At 37.4% G+C, this 26136-nt stretch overlaps 1 protein-coding gene and 1 pseudogene across 1 annotated transcript in view; one reads left to right on the top strand and one right to left on the bottom strand.

Annotated features, from left to right (window-relative positions):
- Positions 1 to 26136, top strand: part of LOC135210947 (exosome complex component RRP4-like) — a 602376-nt gene that overhangs the window by 127630 nt on the left and 448610 nt on the right.
- The window catches only part of LOC135210649 (lysine-specific demethylase 7B-like), a 111833-nt pseudogene that overhangs the window by 14748 nt on the left and 70949 nt on the right, over positions 1 to 26136 (bottom strand).

Below are 26136 nucleotides of genomic sequence, written 5' to 3'. Positions count from 1 at the left end.
GGTGGGAAGCTGGGAGTTCACGGATCAAGGTGTTGTTTTGTTTACAATCGTTACGCAGGCGCGCAAGCGCGAATTTCTTTCTTGCCGCACTAAAAAGTATCTGTGACACATCTCGGAAATTATTTCGTCACTTTGACATAATTTTTTTACCATTTTAAATTAGCCGTTACATGGAGTATTATATATGAAAATGTGCGCATTTTTATTTAGAATACGACAAAAAAATACTCATGATTGTAGCTTTTATCAGTTTTGAGATATTTTCATATAAATAACGATAATTGCAAAAATTTCAGCCTTCGGTCAACTTTGACTCTACCGAAATGGTCAAAATACGCAATTGTAAGCTAAAACTCTTATATTTTAGCAATATTCAATCATTTACCTTAATTTTGCAACTAATTGGAAGTCTCTAGCACAATATTTCGATTTATGGTGAATTTATGAAAACACTTTTTCCTTACGTCCGCGCGGTAACTCTTCCGAAAAAAATCATACATGCGATTGTGGTAATGTTTGCACCATTTTAAATTAGCCGTTACATAAAGTTTTATATATGAAAATGTGTGCAATTTAATGCACAATACAACTAAAAAAAACAACCCATGATTGTAGCTTTTATCAATTTGGAAATATTTTCATATAAAAATGATAAGTGACAAATTTTCAACCTTCGGTCAACTTTGACTCTACTGAAATGGTCGAAAAACACAATTGTAAGCTAAAACGCTTATATTTAGTAATATTCAAGCATTTACCTTCATTTTGCAACAAATTGGAAGTCTCTAGCACAATATTTCGATTTTATGGTGAATTTATGAAAAAAAAATAACATTTTCTTTACGTCCGTGCGGTAACTCTTCCGAAAAAATCATACGTGCGATTGTGGTAATGTTTGCACCATTTTAAATTAGCTGTTACATAAAGTTTTATATATGAAAATGTGCGTAATTTCATGTATAATACAACAAAAAATAGTTGAAGGTTGTAGCTTTTCTCATCTTTGAAATATTTGCATATAAATCACGATAATAGAAAAAAAAAACCACGTTCGGTCAAATTTGACTTTACCGAAATGGTCGAAAACGCAATTGTAAGATAAAACTCTTACAGTCTAGTAATATTCAGTCATTTATCTTCATCGTGAAACAAATTCGAAGTCTCTAGCACAATATTTAAATTTATGGTGAATTTAAAAAAAAAAAAACTTTCCTTCCCTCTGTGCGCGGATTCTCCGCCACAAATCTCCGAAATGCGTAAGTCCCATTTTCTGAATATATGCTCCATTTCATATTAGGCATTTCATAGAGTTTTATATATGAAAATGTGCGCAATTTTATGTAAAATAAAACTAAAAATATTTGAAAGTTGTAGCTTTTTCTTATTTTCCAAAATAATTGCATATAAAAAATATATATATAAAAAAAATTCGACATTCGGTCAAATTTAACTCGTCAGATATGGTCGAAAACTGCATTTGTAAGCTAATATTCTTACAGTATAGTAATATTCAATCATTTGTCTTCATTTTGAAAGGAATTGGAAGTCTCTAGGACAATATTTTAGATTTATGGTGAATTTTGAAAAAAAAATATTTGTTTACGTCCGCGCGTTACAAATTCATGCATTATTTTGTGATAATATTTTCTCTGTGTTGCTTTTTATCGTTTTACAATGTGTTATATACCAAAATGACTGCAATTTAGTGTACATTACAACGAAAAAAAAAGTAACTTGTTACCTTTAACCGTTTTGCGCACAGCGCGATTTGAATACAATTATATATGAAATTTCGTTTTTGCGCTATCATATATCGCATTACAGTGGACCCCCCGTATTCACGTTCTCCGGATTCGCGGATTTCTCTTGGAACCTTTCCCTGCATTATTCGCGGAAAATTTGCGCATTCGCGGTATTTTTCTATGAGAAATATCCACAAATTCCTGGTTTTTGTTATCAATTTCATCATAAAATGCACTTTTTGTGATAAAACTATTATAAAAACCAAGTATGAAAATTTTTAGTGGCTTTTCTTAAGTTTTAACTAACAAAATAGGCTGTTTTTAGCGTTTTTATAGGGGTTCCAAACATTCGCGGATTCTAACTATTCGCGGGGGGGTCTGGTCCGCATCCCCTGCAAATACGGGGGGACCACTGTATTTATATATGATGATGATAATTTTTTTCATTTCTGATGGTTGCATACTAAACTTCAGGCAATGACAAAAAAAGGAGCCAAAAATGAACTCTTAATCTTGAAAACTAAGCGCGCTGTGATTTTTTGAAAAAAATATTTTTCCGCTTCCGCGCTCACTCTGAAACGTCTCCGGCACACGGGAGACATTTTTTTTTTTACCGCTTCGGTCGTTTAAGGGTTAATATAAAACCAAAAGATATAACCATGTTGGCCCACTCCTCCTAACTTACTGTTTTTAAAGTATTTAACATTATGGACACAATTGAAACAGTTACCTACTGGCATTTGGGTGAATAAAAAATGTAGGTACTAATTTTTCAGCAGCAGACAATTTACTTTTTTTCTGCGAGGAATTTGTTGTGAGATTTCTTGTGGATGAACAAAATTTGTTATGTAAAAGCAATGGGTTTGTACTAAAAAAAATTTGAACAAATGCATTTTTTAAACTACAATTTACTTATGTTCATGAGTACCATATATTCTACTGTGCACCTTTTCATGACTAAATACATTTTTATGACCCAAAATTGATTAACTAATTTTAAAATATTAATATTGATCAATACTGTATTAGGAAGTTTAATAAGATTAAATGACATCACATAACAATAAGGATTTTCTAGGAAGTTTAATAAGATTAAATGACATCACATAACAATAAGGATTTTCTTTCTCTTTTTCTTACAGAGATGTATGTTTTCTGTATGATAAATAAATGATTTACTGATTTTCAAATAATATAAATGTAAAGAGCAATCAATTTTATTAAAGAAAATACTATAGTGAATTAGTAAGATTTTAGTTTATAAATAAAAAAATTATGTAAGAATGAAGGAAATTCCAGTCTTCACGTATCTTTCTTTCGAGCTCCAGGTACCAAACTGAGGTCCAACAGCTGTCAAATATATCACGTAATGTGACAGGAGGGGAGGGAGGGAGTGTGTTTCTCTCTCTCTCTCTCTCTCTCTCTCTCTCTCTCTCTCTCTCTCTCTCTCTCTCTACTGAGATTTGAGATTTTTATTGTACATGAATGTATAATATGTTTATTAATATTTTCAAATTGTAATTGTAATTACAAAAATCATATGTGATAGTATTTTACAGAAATACTACAATAATCTTTCCATTTCACTCTTTCAAAATAAGGATAACTCTCTCTCTCTCTCTCTCTCTCTCTCTCTCTCTCTCTCTCTCTCTCTCTCTCTCTCTCTCTCTCTCTCTCTCTCTCTCTCTCTCTCTCTCTCTCTCTCTCTCACACACAAAGATGTGTTTTTGTATGATAAATAAATGATTTACTAATTTTCAAACATCAAATATTAATGTAGATGGCAATTATATCAATTCATTAAAGAAAATACTAAAGTGAATTAGTAAAATTTTAGTTTATAAATAAAAAAAAATTATGTAAGAATCCCAGTCTTCACGCATCTTTCCTTCAAACTCCAGGTACCAAACTGAGGACCAATAGCTGTCAAATATATCAAGTAATGTGACAGGAGGGGGGTAGGAAGTTTTTTTTTTTTCTCTCTCTCTCTACTGAGATGAGAGATTTTTATGGTACATGTATGTATAATATGTTCATTAATATTTTCAAATAATAATAATAATATAACTGTAATTACAAAAATCATATGTGATAGTATTTTAAAGAAATACTTCAATATCCTTTCCAGTTCTATCTTATAAATATGGATTTTTTTTTTCTCTCTCTCTCTCTCTCTTACTCAGATGAGAGAATTTCTATGGTATATGTGTATGTTTATTGATATTTTCACATAATGATAATAATATTAACCCTTAAATGCCTATTGGATGTATTTTACGTCGAGATAAATTGTCTTTTGGGTGCCGACCGGACGTAATTTACCTTGAGATAGAAAAGTTTTTTTTTTTAAATTCGCAGAAAAATACTTATAGGCCTACCAGCCGAAAACTTTTGAATCACGCGCCTTGGGGGATGCTGGGAGTTCACGGATCAAGGTTTTGTTTTGTTTACAATCATTACGCAGGCGCGCAAGCGTGAATTTCTTTGTTATCGCACTAAAAAGTATCAGTGACACATCTCGGAAACTATTTCGTCACTTTGACATAATTTTTGCACCATTTTAAATTAGCCGTTATATGGAGTATTATATATGAAATATGCGCATTTCCATGAAGAATACAACAACAAAAAATACTCATGATTGTAGTTTTTATCAATTTTGAAATATTTTAATATAAATAATGATGTGCCAAAATTTCAACCTTCGGTCAACTTTGACTACCGAAATGGTCGGAAAATGCAATTGTAAGCTAAAACTCTTATATTTTAGTAATATTCAATCATTTACCTTCATTTTGCAACAAATTGGAAGTCTCTAGGACAATATTTTGATTTATGGTGAATTTATGGAAAAAAAAAAAAAATTTTCCTTACGTCCGCGCAGTAACTCCTCCGAAAAAATCATACGTGCGATTGTCGTAATGTTTGCACCATTTTAAATTAGCCGTTACATAATGTTTTATATATGAAAGTGTGCACAATTTCATGTAGAATACAACAAAAAATAATTGAAGGTAGTAGCTTTTCTCATTTACGAAATATTTGCATATAAATCACGATAAATAAAAAAAAAAAAAACCTGTTCGGTCAACTTTGACTCTACCGAAATGGTCGAAAAACCCAATTGTAAGCTAAAACTCTTACAGTCTAGTAATATTCAGTCATTTATCTTCATTTTGAAACAAATTTGAAGTCTCTAGCACAATATTTAGATTTATGGTGAATTTAAAAATAACTTTCCTTCCCTCCGCACGCGGATTCTCCGCCGCAAATCTCCGAAATGCGTACGTCGCATTCTCCTAATATTTGCTCCATTTCATATTAGGCGTTTCATAGAGTTTTATATATGAAAATGTGTACAATTTCATGTAAAATACAACAAAAATAATTGAAGGTTGTAGCTTTTTTCTTATTTTTGAAATATTTGCATATAAAAAAAATCTATAAAAAAAATTAGACATTTGGCCAATTTTAACTCGTCCAAAATGGTCGAAAAATGATATTGTTATTATACAATAAAGTTTCATACATACTTACCTGGCAGATATATACATAGCTAAGACTCCGTTGTCCCCGACAGAAATTCAAATTTCGCGCCACTCGCTACAGGTAGGTCAGGTGATCTACCTGCCTGCCCTGGGCGGCAGGACTAGGAACCATCCCCGTTTTCTATCATATTTTCTCTCTTCCACCTGTCTCCTGCGGGGAGGCTGGGTGGGCCTTTAATTGTATATATCTGCCAGGTAAGTATGTATGAAACTTATTGTATAATAACAATATCATTTTCATACAATCAACTTACCTGTCAGATATATACATAGCTGATTGGCACCCTTCGGTGGAGGGTAAGAGACAGCTACTATATGGAATAGACAGGTAAACAACATATGTTGTAGGTATAAATAAAACCTTGGTTCCTACCTGATAGGTGGTAGACTTCGTGTGTGTTTGACCCAGTAGTCTGCATCACCTCAAGAAACTTTAGCGAGATATATGATCTATGGCCAAGAGTTCTTGTGGGTCTGCCGATGGGGTCTTATCCGCTTACTCGGCAGAGCCTGAAAGGACTTTGTCAATGGGTGCTGATCCACTTATATGACAATACACCTTATGAAGGAGCACACAACCAATCCCGACCACCTGATCCTAACCATATGTTAGAACTAAGGATTGTTCCGAGTTATCCCCGAACTCGTCACAACAACCGTAACTCAAAACCACTACGCACACATACATAATTTTCAAAAAAAAATTTATACTCATCTAATTGGATATGACAAGATTCTCTTACTGAACAACATAGACGGCCGCCCGTGCTAAACCAAGTCCTCCATTGTTCGAAGAGACTCCAGATATCCAAAAAGAAGAAAAGTATATACATTTAAGATTGGTGTCGGCTCCCGTACCCAGAATCGTATCCGCCGATACGAAAGGACCTAGAGAAAAACACTTCTCATATGTCACACGAACGTCTTTCAAGTAATGAGATGCAAATACTGAGTTGCATCTCCAAAATGTCGTATCTATGATGTTTTTAAGCGACATATTCTTATGAAACGAGAGAGACGTCGCTACAGCTCTCACTTCATGAGCTTTTACTCTCAACAGTTGTAACTGTTCGTCAGGACAGACCTTATGAGCGTCTGTAATGACGTTCCTTACAAAGAATGCCAGCGCATTCTTGGACATCAGTCTTGTGGGGTCTTTTACCGCGCACCAAAGACCTTGTCTAGAGCCTCCCATCTGATGCTTTTCTGAAGGTAGAACTTCAGAGCTCTAACAGGGCATAGAGACCTCTCTGCTTCTCTGCCTAGAGACTCGACATGCCTTTGACTTCGAATGACTTAGGCCAGGGATTCGTGGGATTCTCGTTTTTCGCTAAAAACAGGGTCTTAAACGAGCAAATAGCTGAGTCTCCCTTGAATCCTACTTTATCCTGCAGAGCATGTAATTCACTAATTCTCTTTGCCGTAGCTAAAGATAATAGGAATAGGCATTTTCTGGTGATGTCTCTAAACGATGCCAGATGAGGAGGTTCGAATCTTTCCGATGACAGAAACTTGAGGACTACGTCTAGGTTCCAGTTCGGAGGTACTGGTTCCTTCGACTTTGAAGTCTCAAAAGACCTTATGAGATCGTGGAGATCTTTATTATCTGCCAGATCCAATCCTCTATTCCTGAATACAGCCGAGAGCATACTTCTGTATCCCTTTATTGTGGATACGGCTAGATGAGATTTTTCTCTCAGGAATAGCAGGAAATCAGCAATTTCCGCTATAGAGGTAGTGGAGGAGGACAACTTCTTGGATCTACACCACCTTCTAAATACCTCCCACTTCGATTGGTATACTTTCGTAGTGGAGGTTCTGCGTGCTCTCGCGATCGCGCTTGCCACTTCGCGAGAAAAGCCTCTCGCTCTGACAAGTCTTTCGATAGTCGAAAGGCAGTCAGAGCGAGAGCGGGGAGGTTTTGATGGTACCCTCTTGAAGGTGTGGTTTTGTCTGAGAAGATCCGTCCTTCTTGGTAGGGATCTTGGAAAGTCTACGATCCACTCTACCACCTCTGTGAACCAATCCTGGGCCGGCCAAAAGGGGGCTATTAACGTCATCCTCGTCTCCTTTGACGCCACAAACTTTTTCATTACTAACCCCAGGATTTTGAATGGGGGAAAAGCATATACGTCTACTCGAGACCAATTTAGCAGGAAGGCGTCTACCATAAGTGCTCTTGGATCTTCCACGACCGAGCAAAAGACTGGCAGCCTTTTTTTGGAAATGAATGTTGCGAAGAGATCCACATGAGGAGTCCCCCACAGTGACCAGAGATCTAGACACACTTCCTCGTGTAGGGTCCACTCTGTATGAAGGACCTGGTTCCTCCTGCTGAGTCTGTCCGCCCTCACATTCTTTACTCCCTGTACGAACCTTGTCAGCAGGGAGATGTTCCTTTGAGACGTCCAAAGCAATAGGTCTCTCGTCAGTTCGTAAAGGAACGAGGAGTGAGTCCCTCCCTGTTTCCGAATGTAGGCAAGTGCGGTGGTGTTGTCCACGTTTACTTGCACTACTTTGTTTGACACCAGAGGTTCTAGGCTCTTCAAAGCCAGATGCACGGCGAAGAGCTCTTTGCAGTTTATGTGCCAAGTCACCTGTGCTGGTTCCCAGGTGCCTGACACCTCTTCTGAGCCTAATGTCGCTCCCCAACCTTTCTCCGACGCGTCGGAGTACAACACTAGGTCTGGGTTCTGTGTTCTTAGAGAGATCCCTTTGTTCTCTTCCAGAGGGGGCAACCACCACTCCAGGTGCGATTTTATCTCCACTGGAATGGGAAAAACGTCCGAAAGTTGTCCGGTTTTCCAGCTCCAAGACTTCTTGAGGAAGAATTGAAGCGGACGTAAATGAAGTCTTCCTAGTGGGAAGAACTGTTCGAGCGAGGAAAGGGTCCCTAGAAGGCTCAACCATTCCCTCGCCGACGTATGTTCCTTCCCTAAGAAGAGAGAGACTATCCGCAAACCTTTTGCGATTCTCTCTTGCGAAGGAAATACTCGAAAACCCCGAGAATCCATCCGATCCCCAGATAGACTAGGTCCTGTCTGGGGGTCAGCTGAGACTTCTCGAGGTTCACGAGCAATCCCAACGCTTTGATCAAATCTAGAGTTAACTTTAGGTCCTCCAAGCACTGTCTCTCTGATCTGGCCCTGATGAGCCAGTCGTCCAGATACAGAGAGATATTTACTCCTTTGAGGTGAAGAAACCTCGCCACATTCTTCATCAGGCTTGTGAAGACCTGAGGAGCTGTGGACAGGCCGAAACACAAGGCTCTGAACTGAAAGATCCTTCCCCCGTCATGAAACGGAGGTACTTCTTCGATGAAGGGTGGATCGGGACGTGAAAGTAGGCGTCCTGGAGATCTAGAGACACCATCCAATCTCCTTGTCGTAATGACGCTAGGACTGAAGCAGAAGTCTCCATGGAGAACTTCTCCTTCTGAACAAATTTGTTCAGAGAGCTGACGTCCAGTACTGGTCTCCAGCCTCCGAGGCTTTCGCAACCAGAAAAAGGCGATTGTAAAACCCCGGGGAGTATTGATCCAGTACTAGTTCTATCGCTCTCTTGTCCCACATTTGTTCCACCATCGATCGAAGAGTATCCCTCAGCACAGGATCCTTGTACTTGGCTGATAGTTCCCTTGGTATTGACGTTAGGGGAGGAGTGTTCAGGAAAGGGATACGATATCCCTTCCTTATGATAGCCAATGAAGACGCGTCTGCGTTTATCAGTGTCCAGGCCTCCACAAATCCCAGGAGCCTGGCACCTACTGGTGCTTGGAGGAGAGAATCTTCATTTTCCCTTTTTAAAGGGACGAAAGGCAGACCTACCTCTCTTCTCCGGAGCCTTCCTTCTTGCGGGAGGTCTGGAGGTCGGACCACCTCGAAAGGGCTGAACAGATGTACTAGGTCCTTTCTTGTCAGATGCAGAAACAGGTTTCTTCTTCCTTGCTGATTGCGTCAGAAGATCCTGAGTCGCCTTCTCAGTTAAAGAATGCGCAATGTCCTTCACTAACTGAGAAGGGAACAAAAAGTCAGATAGAGGCGAATACAGTAGAGCTGCCCTCTGAGCGTGTGAGACTGCCTTGGTTAAGAAGGCGCCATATACAGTCCTTTTCTTTAGAAGACCTGCTCCAAATAATGAGGAGATTTCAAAAGATCCATCCTGTACCGCTTTGTCAATACAAGACAATATGCATAACAGGGCTTCAGGTTCGATTCCTTCCGAATCATGGGCTTTCTTGGACATCACCCCAAGGGACCAATCTAAGAAGTTGAAGACTTCCAATACATGAAAGAGTCCCTTGAGGAGATGGTCCAGTTCAGAAATTCCCCACGTAATTCGTGCCGAATTGAGACCTTGTCGACGTGAAGCGTCAACTAAGGTCGAAAAATCTGCTTCCGATGTAGAAGGGAGAGCAATACCCATATTCTCTCCCGTCTGATACCAAATGCCTCTTTTACCAGCTAATCTTGCTGGAGGCATGCAGAAGCTGTTCTCACTAAGTCTTTCTTAGACTTCATCCATGAGTCTAAGGATTGTAAGGCCCTCTTCATCGAAATGGTGGGCTTCATTTTGAGAAAAGACGAAGGCTTCTTCGTCTTAGCACTCGAAAAGAGAGAGCGCGGAGAAGGAGGAGCGGCAGGAGTCAACTCGTCTCCATACTCCTCAAGAAGCAAGGCAGTCAAAACCTTATAGTTCGACAGTCCTTCTCTTCCCTGATATTCATCATCCGAGTTTTCTTCCAACTCGGGATCTACATGAGTCTCCGCTCTCCTTTCCGTACGTTCCTCTTCTGGAGGAGACAAACTCCTAATAGGAGAGGGGCTAAGGGAATGATAATCTTTCCTCTTTCCCGCTTTAATAGCCTTGGAAGGCGCCACAAGTTCAGGCTTCTCTTGAAAATTAGAAGACGCTTCCCGCTTGAATGACGCTTCCCGTCCGCCAAGCGTCCTGGCTGACGTCTCTCGCTTACTTGTCTGCTGACGTCTTGATGACGCTTCGCGCCTGGAAGACGCTCCGCTCTCCAAAGGCGTCCTACTTGGCGTCACAATATTGGTCGGAGCGTCACGTCTATGATCAGTTTTCAATGACGCTTCATGTCTAAAAGACGTCTTACGTCTCTCTGGCGTTACGAACTTTCGTAGCAAACGTTCTCGTTCTCGAACCCGAAGCTTCTGTAAGATGTTTAGCAGCTTCACGTCTGCATGACGCTTCTCGTTTAGCAGGTGAGAGAGGACGAGACTTCTTAATTGGAAGCGCCACGTCCTTCCTACGAGGCGCTAAAACTCCCACTAGAGAGGACAGTTGCTCTTGAACTGCCATAATTATTCTCCTTGACGCTTCTCCCACGTCCACTGCATGACGCCTTTTCGTCATCACTCGGGGGAGAGAAGGAAAGGGTACTTCTGCGTACTCGTCAGGTGACGCTGACGCCACCTTCGCCTTCTTAATAGAAGAGGGAGCGTCATCTGAGAAGCGCTCTGGGCTCGAATCTATTTCAGGTTCTTTCATATGACGCTTCAGCGGTCTCGACAAGTTCGACTCCTTCCACCCTCGTTTAGGTGAGGGAGAGGGAGAGGACGAGAAACACTCACGAAGGACGCTTTTCCTATAGCGCCCTTGAGCTGCCTGCCACGAAGCAGAGCTAGCTGAAGGGACGTCTGACCGTTGGGGATTCCCCACGACCTCCTTAAGGCTTTCGACTTTCCTTCTCCTCTGGGCATGGGAGCTTGGAAGAGGTCTAGGCCTGGGAGCGTCGCAGGGACGATCAAACGCCCCCTCCACAACACTGGGAGAACTCACTTCACTGTAATGCTCACTTTCACTAGCCTTACCTTGGAAGTCAGCCATCTTGGACTTCATGTCTCTAATTGTAGCTTTCAGATTGGCGATTTCCGAGGCCGAATCCGAAAGAGCACTCTGAGAATGAGATACATAGGGAGAATCTAAATCAGTAGATTAGATTATATCCGTGAAAGGCTCAATAGGCCTTGAACTCACACCTTTCAGACGTCTAACCCTATCCCTCTCTAACTTCTTCAAATAAGAAGTCAAAGTCTTCCACTCTTCTGCATTTAATCCCTCGCATTCCTTACAAGTATTATTAGCAGAACACTGAAACCCCCTACATTTACGGCATACAGTGTGAGGATCAACCGAAGCTTTCGGTATCCTCACCCTGCAGCCTACATTCACACACATTCTCACACTCACATTTGAATCAGACATACTGAGAAAATTCCAAAAGAGTAATTCCAAAAACAGTCCACAGTAGCGAATGCCAAAACACGATCCAGATACGTCACCAAAAAGCCGAGAAACGATGATCAAAGGATGAAATATGAATCTAAGTCAGGAGGTAATAGCAACAATGTTGATACCACCGGCGACAGAGAAAATATGATAGAAAACGGGGATGGTTCCTAGTCCTGCCGCCCAGGGCAGGCAGGTAGATCACCTGACCTACCTGTAGCGAGTGGCGCGAAATTTGAATTTCTGTCGGGGACGACGGAGTCTTAGCTATGTATATATCTGACAGGTAAGTTGATTGTATGAAACTGAAATTGTAAGCTAAAACTCTTACAGTATAGTAATATTCAATCATTTATCTTCATTTTGAAATAAATTGGAAGTCTCTAGAACAATATTTAGATTTATGGTGAATTTTGAAAAAACAAAAAACATTTTTTTTTTGTTTACATCCGCTCGTGAAGAATATATGCATCATTTTGTGCTAAATATTTTCTCTGTGTTTGCTTTGATTGTTTTACAATGTATTATATGCCAAAATGATAGCAATTTAGTGTATAATACAATGAAAAAAAATTAACTCATTAGCTTTAACCGTTCTGCTCACAGCGCGATTTGAATACAATTATATATGAAATTTTGTTTTCGCGCTATCATATATCGCATTATTTATACTATATGATAATTATATTATTTTTCATTTCTGATGGTTGCATACTAAACTTCAGGCAATGACAAAAAAAGGAGCCAAAAATGAACTCTTAATCTTGAAAACTAAGTGCGCTCTGATTTTTTGTAAAAAATATTTTTTCCGCTTCGGCGCTCACTCCGAGACCCCCTAGGCATACGCGAGACGATTTTTATTATACCCCTTAGGCGTTTAAGGGTTAATAATATAACTAATTTAAAAATTCATATGTGATAGTATTTTAAAGAAATACAATAATCTATCCATTTCACTTTTAAATAAGGATAACTCTCTCTCTCTCTCTCTCTCTCTCTCTCTGCCACACGAAGATACGCATGTCATAGTGGTAACTCTCACCCTCTGTTGGCATGGAAGTTTATGTATACAGTATATCTTTAAAAGGATTACTACATTTTATGGTGAAATAATAATAGTATACAGTACTAGTTTTCAAATAATATTAAGTTTAATGAGATTAAACAATAACACTCTCTCTCTCTATCTCTCTTACTTACGTGTGATTATTTGTTTTGTAATATGAATAAATGATTTACCTTATAAGATTAATAAAAAATAGCAATTCCCAGTCTTTTTATCCACTTGGAGGAAGGAGGGAGGGGGAGTTATTGACTGATATTTTTAATGGTAAAATGTTTAAGATGACTTTGAAATGATACTAATAATATAACCTCAAAGATTAATACAGTAATAAGTTAGTAATTGTAGGTATATTGAAGTAGGATTTTATTTGGTATCTGAACTTTCAAGATAGGCAGTTGTAAGCGTTTTTAGTGGGGGTTCTAACTATTCGCGGATTTTAACTATTCACGGGGGTGTCTGGTACACATCCCCCGCGAATACGGGGGGATCACTGTATACATGACTATTCACACATACAAAATACAATCTCATATGTTCTCCTAAGCATTCTACCTACAAAATATACATACTTATATTCTCCCCATTTCCCACAAAATGAACACTTACTCTAATTCATCCATACGAGCGGGAGAATCTTGATTATAGTCTGGTGCATATGCTGAAGCTCGCAACAGCTCGTCAATTCCATTGTGCGCTGGGGCAACTTCCACTTCACCAGCAACATCAACAGTTTCTCCACAAACTACTTCAGCTCCCGTCACTGCAAATTTTCCAAATTTCGTTGGCTCTTGTCAATAAACTCATCTCAATTATTGTTTATACAACTAAAACCCCAGCTATTATAAAATAAAAGTTGAGAAGGTTGATATTACTTACATGCACAGTAACAAGTCTCCTTGTTTCTACACTCAAGAAGAAAATTAAAACCAAAATGTTCTATAGCTCCCAAATGTAACTCAAAGAATCTGAAATATTTGGAGTTAAAATAAATCATTCTTTAAAAAACTCAGAATCAGACTGAATTAGAAATCTTTAAAGGACATTTAGTACTCCCAATAAAAACAAGTCTATTCTACTCTCTCATGTAAATTTAGAAATAATTTACTTAATAGTAACACTATCAAACCTTTACTTAGGCCATACCTAAACATCACGTTAATCAGATATAATGCAGGGATTAAATATTCATGTCTTTGTTTGTTTGGTGGTTTTATGTTGCATGGAACCAGAGGTTATTCAGCAACGGGACCAACAGCTTTACGTGACTTCCAAACCATGTCGAGAGTGAACTTCTATCACAAGAAATACACATCTCTAACCCCTCAGTGGAATGCCTGAGAATTGGACTCGCAGCCACCAAGGTGGCAGGCCAAGAACATACCGATCACACCACTGAGGCGCTTAAATAAATATTCATGTCAAATATGTAAAACTATACAAAGTGGAACTTACAACTCAATTTGATCTTTAGAGGTTCCTGAGCATTATGCCTAGAGCCCTTGCGCCGAGGTGTTTCATCTATCATAAGACCTGGTGGATCTCTTTCATCACTATCACCTTCTTCGTGGAAGTCATACACACTCTCATTTTTAATTTCTATCTCTCGTCTGTAAAGAAACATGAAAAATATCAACTGTTATACCAACAAATCTTTTAAATATTGTAATTCTCATCTTATAAGACTTCAAATAATAAAGTTGGACATTCACTGACCTTTTTCCTTTACGCCTACAAAGTTTTCATACAATTTACATCATATTTTTTACTTTTTGAATAACTGCTGTACACAATAATTTTAAAACTTGAAATGCTTAGTGGAAAAATATTTTCCTTCCAACTTACACAGTCTAAAAATGTACTACAACTTTGCTGTACGGCTATTACCAACAATATAATAGTTACTTCTCATTCCCCAACAAATATGAATCTCTTGTTACATTCCAAAGATCTTTTAATTCTGGTTAACAAGTTTTACTGGAAAGTATGCAACAACAAAATTATACTGTACAAGTTTTCTTATGTAAACCAAAAAGATATTAGTTTGGAAATCTATGCAGTCACCCACGGGTCTACATACAATCACTCAACACCAAAGTTTTACATACGTACATCATAAAAAAAATACTGAAAAGGGGACAATTTTTTTTTTTTTTTTTTTTTTTTTTTTTTTTTCTGATTTTACCATGATGAACTTTTGCAACAGCCTGAGCTTCAGTAGGCATCCCTGCCACTGAGTGGCTGCGCAGGACATCATTTCTAAGCGTACACTCTTCTGTCTGCACTGAGTTACCACAAAGAAAAATCTGATTCTTTGTGATTTTTTTACACATTCCAAGATGATCAACAGGGACATGATGCCTCCCCTGAAGAGACTGACAGGGTCCTTATCTAGATTTGTGATAAGAATAGCATCCAAGTGAAGATCTTGTCTTCCTTTGATGTCATGAAGGAGTGCAAGAATGGCCCAGGCTGAAATGACCCTTTGTTATAAGCACTGGCTGGCACAAGTAACATGAAGTTAGTTTTTTAACATTTATGGAGGCTACATGTGTGGACAAGTTTGCCAAAGTATTCCTTGAGGTCTTGAAGCAATAAATCTGAAGGAAAGGTTCAGTACCAGGTAGGTCCTTATTGTGGATAAAGACTTTTCTTTGAACAATGTCATACTGTGGATGAGAAAGACTTTCTTTGGAAGACAAGTCATACTGTGGATGAGAAAGACTTTCTTAGGAACAATGTCATACTGTGGATAGAAGACTTTCTAGAGACAATGTCATACTGTGGATGAGACTTTCTTGGAAGACAATGTCATACTGTGGATGAGAAAGACTTTCTTAGGAAGACAATGTCTACTGTGGATGAGAAAGACTTTCTTTGGAAGACAATGTCATACTGTGGATGATTTAAAGACTTCTTTAGAAGACAAATGTCATACGTGGATGAGAAAGACTAAGACAATCATGAGAGAAAGACTTTCTTTGGAAAAAAACAAAAATGTATACTGTGGATAAGAAAAAGACGGAAGACTCTAGAGAAGAAAAGACTTTCTTGACAATGTCATATGAAACACTTGTTGCTAAGGAAGACAACACTGCCTTAAGGTTCAGAGCAAGCAACCATGTGTTGTTTCCAATGCAAAGGGTGCAGCTTCTATTTCCACACAGAAGAATGCAGCAATCAACCACAGCTGTAAGGTGGCCTGTTTCACTGGCCTTTTGAGCAACATTCCCAACAGAATTAAATTTCATAATTCCTCCTTACAAAAAATACTACAGTCATCCCAATGTCACAAAGCACTGGTATGAGAGTAATGAGGTGTCGATCTTACATCTAGCCCTTTCATGACTTACTAGAAAGGAAGACAATAAAGACAGTCCAGCTAGCCATGACTGGATGTTGAAGGTGTTTTAGAACCAACTGTGACATTAGGGTTGTAACTACGTACTCAACTTGTAAATGCACAGGATGAGAAGCAAGCATCTATGATGAATGCAAGTTGAGGAACATAAGAGCATCCCTAGCATCATCAGGCTATAAGATGGTATCTGGTTAAAGAAGTGAAGGAAGAGGATATTACTGTTTGAAATCACAGCCAATTGCTGATTAATGAGAATTTGGTGGTCATTAAACAATCAAAAACAGAATGAGAAATTTCCACATATGAAGGTGCATAAATTCTGAATGTCTTTGGAGGTTTTCTGATAAGATGATGTTACCATTACAAGTACAAAGGAAGTTTTTGCTAGCCCTCTGAGAAGTGCCACTACAGATTGATTAGCTCAAGCTGTTGGAAAAGAAATCACTCTTCCCGGAGCATTTTCCCTGATCATCTTTCTCCATCCACTACATGCCCCAATATTACTGAACCTTTAACATCAGTAACTTCACCTAGCCATAATCATCCATGCAATAAGCCTCTCAATATTAATACCAAGAGGAACTGTCTCTACCTATTCTCCAAACCAGCCTATGTTACCCACAACATCAATGGTCCTCCTCTCCTTCCATTATTGGAAACTATCAATAATGAAAACAAATAACCTAATGAAACTCAAAGGGGTGGGAGGGGGTGAAAACTACACTTCAACTGAACTAGGCAATGAAAATATAGTATTTAACTGCTGTTAAATACTATGAAATCTGAGGTAAAGAGAAAAAAATTAATACAGGCCAGAGGGTGGATGTCTCACGATCACTTAGAATGCACTCATATGTTTAGCATATTAAATGCTCTTGGAGCTACACTTTTTTGCTATGTAACTGATCATGATATAATACAACAATTTTACACCCTTGGTTGGCTGTATTGAATCCACAATTAACTGGACTTGTTTTACCTTTGTAAAATTTACCTCTTATTTCTCATAGCCCACAGAAAAGTAGTGCTTACTCACTCTATCTTAACTCTAATGCCTGAGGTAGGAGTTGAGGGGGCATCCGACTCTGTACTACTGGTACGACCTAGTCTCAATCGGACGTTGGTACCAGCATCAATCAACTTGTAAGGTGTCATTCCAGGACTATCTGACCAATCATATTCAGTTCTGTGAAAGAAAATTGCAAGTTAATCATTTGTGTATAACTTCTGCTAATTTCTTTTCACTGATTTAATGTCCTATTTTCAAATACACAGAAAATACCATCCCTTTTTGGTTCTGAACATTTTTCCACCCATGCCACTTCCTCATTTCCCTCACCCCTACCTTTTTCCACCCATGCCACTTCCATCCTCCCTCCACCTACCTCCATTTTTCCACCCATCCCACTTCCTCCTTTCCCTCACCCCTACCTACATATTTTATTGCTGTATATTAAATGTTGGTACATGCACCAATTCAAGTAGGCCAATATAAACATGCCTTTCTTCTCCGTTTTCCATTAGGTTAAAATTTCATTTCATGAAACTACAAACCTTTAAAATTCCCTGTTGTACAGACCTTAACCTCAGTGAATGAAGCTTATGTCCTTTGCGTAATTCATAATCTATTCCTGATCTGTGGCCTTTTGGTCAAGGATGCAGGTGAACCATGAAATTCAAGCTCTCCTGATACTGCTATTAGCTGAGTCAGTGATATAACTGATCTACTTTTGATATGAGTAATTATAATCACAATGTAATAGCTACAATGAGGCAACTACAGGAAGAGATTATGTCACTTATCTGTGAATCTTGAAAATATATTTAACAGAGTACTGAGGTATGCAATTAAATGAGCATTACAAAGAGAGACGGAACAACTAATACATATTTTTTAAAAAGCAAAATGACTTTCTAGTACACACCCATCACTTTAATAACACTTCAGAATTGAAGATGACTTCCCCCTGGCCACAAAAGCCATATTCACTAGTTGCCCAGTCTTATAGTTCAACAAGTACTTATAAATATGAATAGCAAAAGCATAGAAGAGTAACAATGAAACAAAATCAAGATTTGATTCACATTGTAAGAAAAGTAAAATTAATTGAATTAACATAAATGAAAATGGAATGCAGGGCAACCATTACCATGTAAAGAATATCCCATGAAAATCCATGCTTAGGCTATTGTGCACCTTGCTCTTGTTAAGATGCACTCCCCCTTGCCCCAGAACCACCAAACATTTCCAAGCTGCTTTTTGCGTTGTGCCATTCAAGGATTGTAATTATTAGCACATTTTCACTGCATCTCTAATTTTCGTATAGCGATTCCTGGTAATTTGTGTTATTTGCTTTTAGTTGCCTCCAACTAGCACATTACCGAACATCAGAGAAGTAATGAAAACATGTAACACACAAGCTAATTTTGTGTACAAAATGAATGAAAAAGATGTTCAAGAGTAAAAAAAGAGAATAATAGGTCACCATAAGACTTTGCTTGTCGTATGAGACACAAAGCCAAGCCAAGCAAGAGGTTTGAAAGAGATAAAACTCACTTGAAAAGTGAGAGAACCTGACGTACATTTGGGACCCACCACACACATCCAATGCAATCGTAGCGACAATAAAAAATGTACAATGTTGCAGGTGGATGGTGGAGTGAGAGCTATGCTTATACAATGGAACCTTTCTTCACTTAAGCCAGTTCAACTGGGTTTGTTGTAAATGGAATAAGGCAAATTATGAGTTAATGGATTTTTGTAGAGCAAACAAAGCTTCATGTGACTGGAAAGAAAGTTAAGGAAAAGTACCATCAAGAGTAGCCATGTGGTCGTTGTGGGAAGGTGAGGGGGTGGACTCTGAACTGTGTACCAAATGTAACAGATGGTGTCACAACAGGTGCTCATGATTACAAAATGCAATTATGTAAGAAATTTTCAGTGGTAAAAATGAATTCCAAGAGAAAATGGGGAAGTGATGGGAGTCTAAAACCCTGTTATGGTAGGAAGAGCTGCTTTCAAAGAAGTAACACACTTCTCATTCTTTGGGGACAGACTGGACTGTGAAACAGTTGTGAAAGCAGTAATAACAAGAGAGTAGTTACAGCATGAATGAACAGAGAAATAACTAAGACTACTGGTAAATATAAAATGTTTCATCATTTGAAAAAATAGACTTACGATGTGTTTTACATATAACATCTGCATTTCTTTTGTTTATGTAGCAGAAACATGGGCACTGACAAGGAAAATGCTGGAGATTCTGAAAAGGTGTGACCATAGAATCTCAAGATTCTTGGGCAGAGTACGACGAGATCATATCACGAATGAGAGGAATTGACGTAGAGGTTGTGTCCAGAGGCTGGAAAAAAGACAAATCTCAAAGACTGAGATGATTTGGACATATTAAGAGAAGGTATGAGGCACAGTCCGAAAGCAGTGGATAGGGAAGAAACAACAGACCTGTAGGAAGGCTCAAGAATTCATAGAAAGGTGGACAAATGTAGACATTCACCTGTTAAGAGTTCAAGCACACACTACAGGATAGAAGTGTGGCAAAAATATAATTAAAAACGTCCATAAATACAAATTTTCTCTTCTGCCCTGATGGATCTACAGTCTTTTCTATGAGTGATATTATTATTATTATTATTATTATTATTATTATTATTATTATTATTCTATTATTGTTAAAAAGAACGGCAGAATTTGCCTAAAAGAGGGTCTTCTACCAAAATATTACTATTATTATTATTATTAGCTCTCAAAGGCCTGACCTTAAGGATTTGTCTTTTTTAATGTTGAAGTTTAGATTTTTTCTTCTTATAGTATTACAGATTTTTTAAAATTTCATAACTGGGGTAATTGAAAAATGAAGATTCTGACAAAATTTCTTTTTACAGTTTCCATAACTTGACATTTGTTAATTATATTTTAGGTGATCAAAAGAAAAAATTCTTAACTGTTAGTAATCATTTACATTCTGGATGATGTGGGTTATTCCTGAAACATATGGCTCAAATGAGAGTAACTACTCTTAGACAACTCAGAATGAAATGTGTGTTGTTGTTCCTTTTGATATAATACTTTCCATATCCCAACAGCAAGTTTGTTCTTAATTTGTTGCTATCAGGGTCATTATTCAATATAATTTGCCATTTACTGATTATATAAAGGATTTTAGAGATGTTAAATAATTACTAATACAATATTTACATGTTCTTCTCCTAATAGTTGCAGCTTCGTCAAAAAGTAACACTCTTAGGTATTTGATTCTCACACCATTCTCCTTTTAGCAATTCCAATAGCCCAGGAACCACTATTATGCCTCTCCAATATAATTTCTGATTCTAAGTTGATATAATGATTCCTGTTTTTTTATCTTTATCGCTTAATTCTTAATTTTACAGAAAGCATCCAACATAGAGTTGTTCAATGGTTCAACTTGTCACAAGGAGATGACTGCTTGAACCTTTATACAAATGTTGTTCCCTTTAGCTTCAAATTACTTCTAGAGCATCTAAAATTTTATTTGACCTCTCACTTTCAAAGAACTCAGATCTAACTCTTCTATAAAATCACTTGGATGGTTTCTACAAAACAAGGAATACTCAGGACATTTCTTCCCTCTCACTAATCTTTGGTCATCCTATGCTGGATTCTTAACAATCTTGTGTTGCTTCACTCTAATGGTCTGTCATGAAGCTGTTCAAATTTATTGACCTAAACCTTCACTCCTCTTCCCAACCAATTCAAACAAACTAACCTTTTTTATATGATGTTGTTTCACATGGCTTTTGTGAGGTTCTGTTCCTCTCTTCTTTTCACTCACCTACTTAGTTACTACTGATAAATTTGCAGATACCTGACCCTTTGACTGCCAATCGTAATTTGATCTTCACACCTAATTTTGAGTTACTTTTCTAATCTACTACCTATGTCCTGTGTTAGGATCCTAAAAATATAAGCATGAAGCTACGAATTTCCACCAAAAAATAAAAAATCCTATCCTGTCCCTCTGGAGTTCTCCTTATGGGTATACCCTGAGCCCATCTTGTGTTGAGACACTGTTAGACAAGTAAAAATATTTTATACAACGATTCTTACCTTAAGGGTACACCCTCAGCCCATCTTGTGTTGAGACATTGTTAGTCATGTAAAAATATTTTATAACAATGATTCTTACCTAACATTTGAAGGATATTCATTCTTAAACTGTGGGTACTCTGGATCATGAGGGGGTGTTCCACTCATCCCATAATCAGACGAACTGAAACTGAGGCCATATGGGTATGTGGCACTTTTGGGCAAGGTCAGCTTCAAAGTTCTACGCTGGTCATCTGTTAAGTTTGCAAGGTCACCACTAATCTCCATCTGAAAAACAAGGGAGCAGAGCTTTGAAACTAAACTGACAAAAATTTTAAGTCTGCAATTGTGCACTCCACTACTTTTGTGGAATTCTTAGACCTTTACATTATGATAATTGTGTTTAGAGTTACAAATGCATTGAATAGCTTTTGATTCAGGTCTTAACATAAAAATCTAGTAAAACTGCAAGCATTTCTTGACACACTACTGTGCATTCAAACCCTTTTCATACTTTATCTCAAACCATTTTACGGGACAACCACAAAACACCTAGGGTACTTTGCACCTTTAATAAGATACTGTATATCATCAGGCATTCTAATAAGTAAGTTTTACTTTTGTTTGTGTCTGTTGCTGACAACATGCATAATAATGCCATCTATCAAGAGTGAAATCACTTCACGATAGTGCTATATTGATTAAAACATGCAAGTAACAAAGTTTATTAAGCAAATTATGTATTCACATCCAGATGTGTAGGAATTGAGACAAAATCGACTTTCAAGTTATCAACATAGTAACGTTCCAGAGACCAAATCATGTTCAGAATTTAGGATATCTTGGCATTATGCTTGAAAGGTTTTTCCAGCATAATACACACTAATAATTTATTTCAACCTTTGTGACAATTTATTTGACCCACAATATTATAATTACCATCTTAATTGCATATCTTCAACAGTAGTCTCTATTATTCAAGAATGTGGTAATGTTTACATACTTCAACAGCCTGACAGTATGGAGCAACTTCATTTTATTTTTAAAGATAATAATTCACAAAAATTTCCTTCACTAAGCTCGATACTCTTAACCCTCCTTTTAACAAACAGATTCTTTAACATACCTGCGGTGAATTGACTTTCAAAACTTTAACCTTCTTGTCCGGTAATCTCTCCTCCAGGGCACTATTGAAGCTTGTTAATGTGGTATAGTCAATGAAATCTTCAGCCATGACTTTCTTCTTTTTTCTCTTACTTTCTCTTTCAGGTTTGGGGAGGGTTCAGAGCAATCACCTGCTTTTCCGCAGATCGAATCTCTCTTTGGAGATCCTTGAATAGCTTCACCGGATTAATCCCAGGAGGTACTGGTTCTAACCCACCTCGACCATTCTGCAGAGACAACTTGAAGTAAAAATATGAGAAAACAGAAGAGGTTGTACATAAATATATTGTCAAGGTGTGAGAATAAATTTTACACTAACCTTACAACACTCCAAAAAAATCTGTATCTACAGTCATCTATTGAAAGTACATATCTAATAAGAAAATTCTTACCTCTCCTCCCCACTGTCTGAGAGAAGTTGCTAGTGCCCTTGCACCTGCAATCATAATGGGCGGAACTCTAGTGCCTGCTGGCACCCATGTCTCGCAACTCTGAAACCAGTTTTGAGGCAGCGTACCAGCTGACACTTTCATAGTGAGGAAACCGAAATTTCTCTGGAGCATTGATTTGTTTTTCAATTTCATAGACTCTGCAAGGTAAAATTGAAGACACTTGGCATAAAGATGAAAGTTGATTTTCAACATAAAAGTATTAAGAAACAGTCTACACAAGTGAAAATATTTTCTATAAGTATTCTGCAAGGCAAATTTGAAGTTACTCATGAACAAATCTTTCATAAAGGAATGGAAGAACAAATTAAATTAAGCAGGTTATGAAATGAAATAAAATACATATCCATTGTAATAACAAAACATTTTTACAAATATTACGAACCTACATTAGTTACAATAGCTAAAACAATGTAAATTCTATGGTAAAATGTATTATCGTAGTACTTTGATCAAAGAATGCATTTAGATATTCTAAAATTATACCACCCATGACACAGAACTAGATTTCCAGATATAAGTCTAAGTTTTGCCTTTTCTTTTGTAACCACTAGGTACCACAGTTCTCTAAGTTTTGTTCCAGCTGTAAACCATTACAAAATGATCTTCCTAATTATGCATTGAATTGTTGGAACTTCTGAAGTTCAAATTGGGTGTAAATTCTTTGTTCATTATAAGACTCAGAGGTCTGGAAAAACTAATCATTATTATTATTATTATTATTAATCTTTGTTCATTAAAGCACCATTAACCACAAGAGTCTTTATTTCTATGAAGAAAACCACAGTTGAACAAATTGTTCTATTGGGTAAAAAGAAGCTCCCTCTCAACATGCCATTACCACCGATTCCCATTCAGTAAAAAGAAGCTCCCTCTCAACATGCCATTACCACGATTCCCATTCAGTTTATGCAAGTTCAAAGAGCTTACATCATCTCTACATTACTCTCCTAATTCACTAGTATTATCGTTTTTACAATTCCCAAGTATTTTCTTGTATCTTCTTCAATTTTTTTCACTGTTTAAAGTTTCTTTTGTGTTGTAGCAGTTGTGATTATGCAACTATGTGTCTCCCAATATGGAAGATTTGTATTCACTAATGTGTCTGTTTGTAAATCTGGGAAATTAATTCTTGAGTTGATACTATATTATTTGTTTATTAATCAAAATTCTTACATATAATCCCTTCAAAGCAGACTTAGATATAAAATACATTTAGGTTTACTGATGATCTGGTATCACTGAATAGTGAAGATGTTATCTGATGTTAATACAATATCCCACAATACTTGAAGCTTCTAATAATTGATAATAAAATTAATAATAAAATTTACAGATTTTTAATCCAACTTTATGATGAAAAAGATTTTGATTTTGATATAATAGAACTCTATGCTTGTTAATACACCACTTATTAAATTTTCATTAAAAAATATAGACATGCAGCATATGCAACTTACTGAAGTTGAGTTCAATATTTTGGGAATGAAGGAAGTTTCCACCAAACACCAATGTGCAGTAGGGTGAGGACGGCATGGATCCAGCCAGTAGAAGGTAAATAATGTTTCTCCTGCACGCACTACACCAACGATAACACGCATCTACCTGCTCAAAAAAAGAAAACAATGCATATATTGTTTGAATTGTGTACTAAAAACATATGTCAAAAAGATTTTGTCAAGAAATTGAAATTGAAAAATTTGGAGACCCCTAAGCCCTAATTCAATACCCTGGGGACCACAATTCAAACATCTGCTAATTTCAAGGATGTTCACGAGTACCTCCCACACACCCCTAACAGCAACTTTGTTCTTACAATACAGTTGGTTCCTCATTGGACGAGTTGGTTACTTGCTTGGCTACCGATCTCAGGGGCCGGGTTCAATTACCTGCTCTGCCAATGCGAAACAGAAGAATTTGTTTCTGTTGATAGAATTCATTTCTCGATGTGGTTTGGATCCCACAATAAGCTGTAGGTCCCGTTGCTAAGTAACAAACTGGTTCTAGCCACGTAAAAATACTAATTCTTTGGGCCAGCCCTAGAGAGCTGTTAATCAGCTCAGTGTCTGGTTAAACTAAGATATATTTAACTTCTTACACCCCCAATGTGGAAGAAAGAAAATAAGTATACTCTTGAGATGCCTGCAAAATAAAGGGCTCTCCCACCAGGATATGTCTAGATCTGTTACCATTGGTGATACCCTGTGAGCTGAGCACTGAAGGAGTCACAGTATGTATATATAATCTTGTTGAGCTCCTTGGTACAGTCATCTTGGTAGTCACTTTCACAAAGGTGTTAGGAGCCACTGTTGATTTTGCTGTTGCCATCCTTGTGGGAAGATGAATGATCATGGCCACTGCTTCTACTGTAATCACAGTTCTGGTTACAGTCACTGTCCAGGTCCCTTGTACGTTCCACACTATGGTTACATTACCTGCTTGAACATGGAAACAATGATTTGAACAGGACAGGATGAACACTACCTTGGAAGTTATAGGCTAAATGGCTCCTGGCACCTTAGCTGACTTCTAATGCTACAAGATGTCACTTTAGAAGACTATAAAACTTCAGTAAGGCATATACTATGAAGTAGCTGGCTGTGGCTCTTGGCCTGAATCTAGACTTCTTCAAACCAGCCACCTGGAATCTGAGGATTATGAAACAGAAGCCTAAGCATCAGCAAACCTGAGATGTCAGATCTTACACATCCTCTTCTTGAAGAATTGTGACTACTACTCAGTTGATTAATCAAAGCACATCCTATAAATAAAGTTGGGAGAACATTCTTTGCCTCACCAATAACTATACTGAAGAGGAAAATCCTTCTCAAACAGTAGCAAAAAAAGGCATAGCAGGACTTCACTGGCAAACCTTTATACATTTTCTATAGAACAACAATACCAGGTCATAGCAAAACAATACACAAACAAAGAACTAATGAAACATTAGTAAAAGGCCACTGGCAAACATAAAAACTCAGGCAGTGTGATATCAAATCACATAAACAGGACTGAGGATAATGATGTTATACACATCAACACATTATCAGACAATCACATGAAAAAGAAACAATTGCAACCAAGAGACAGACATCAATGATACGCTAACAAAAAATAATACAAAAATATAAATGAAACATTATTATTGTTAGGTAGGAATAAAAGTAGTACAAAATAAGGACAGTCTTCACTCACAAAGCAAAATGAATTTCAAATTAAGTTAGCCGATATACAAAACTGATACCAAACTTTAGGAATTAAAATCAAAACAGCTGCTAAAAAACAGATTAGAATAGCACCAAAGATCCAGAAAATAATAAATCACAGAAAAATTTAGTGTTCAACTACTAAGCTGCACAACAAGATGGTGATCCTGAGGAAAACACCTAGGATGGTAAATTCCCTCCTAAGATGTAGAAACCACACTATTCCTTTGCCAAGAAAGATAATTAGGTGCTGGAAAAGAGAGAT

The sequence above is a fragment of the Macrobrachium nipponense genome, chromosome 4 (genome assembly GCF_015104395.2).
Source record: "Macrobrachium nipponense isolate FS-2020 chromosome 4, ASM1510439v2, whole genome shotgun sequence".
NCBI lineage: Eukaryota > Metazoa > Arthropoda > Malacostraca > Decapoda > Palaemonidae > Macrobrachium > Macrobrachium nipponense.
Note: the sequence above shows the minus strand (reverse complement) of the source record. Positions and strands in the feature narration are given on the sequence as shown.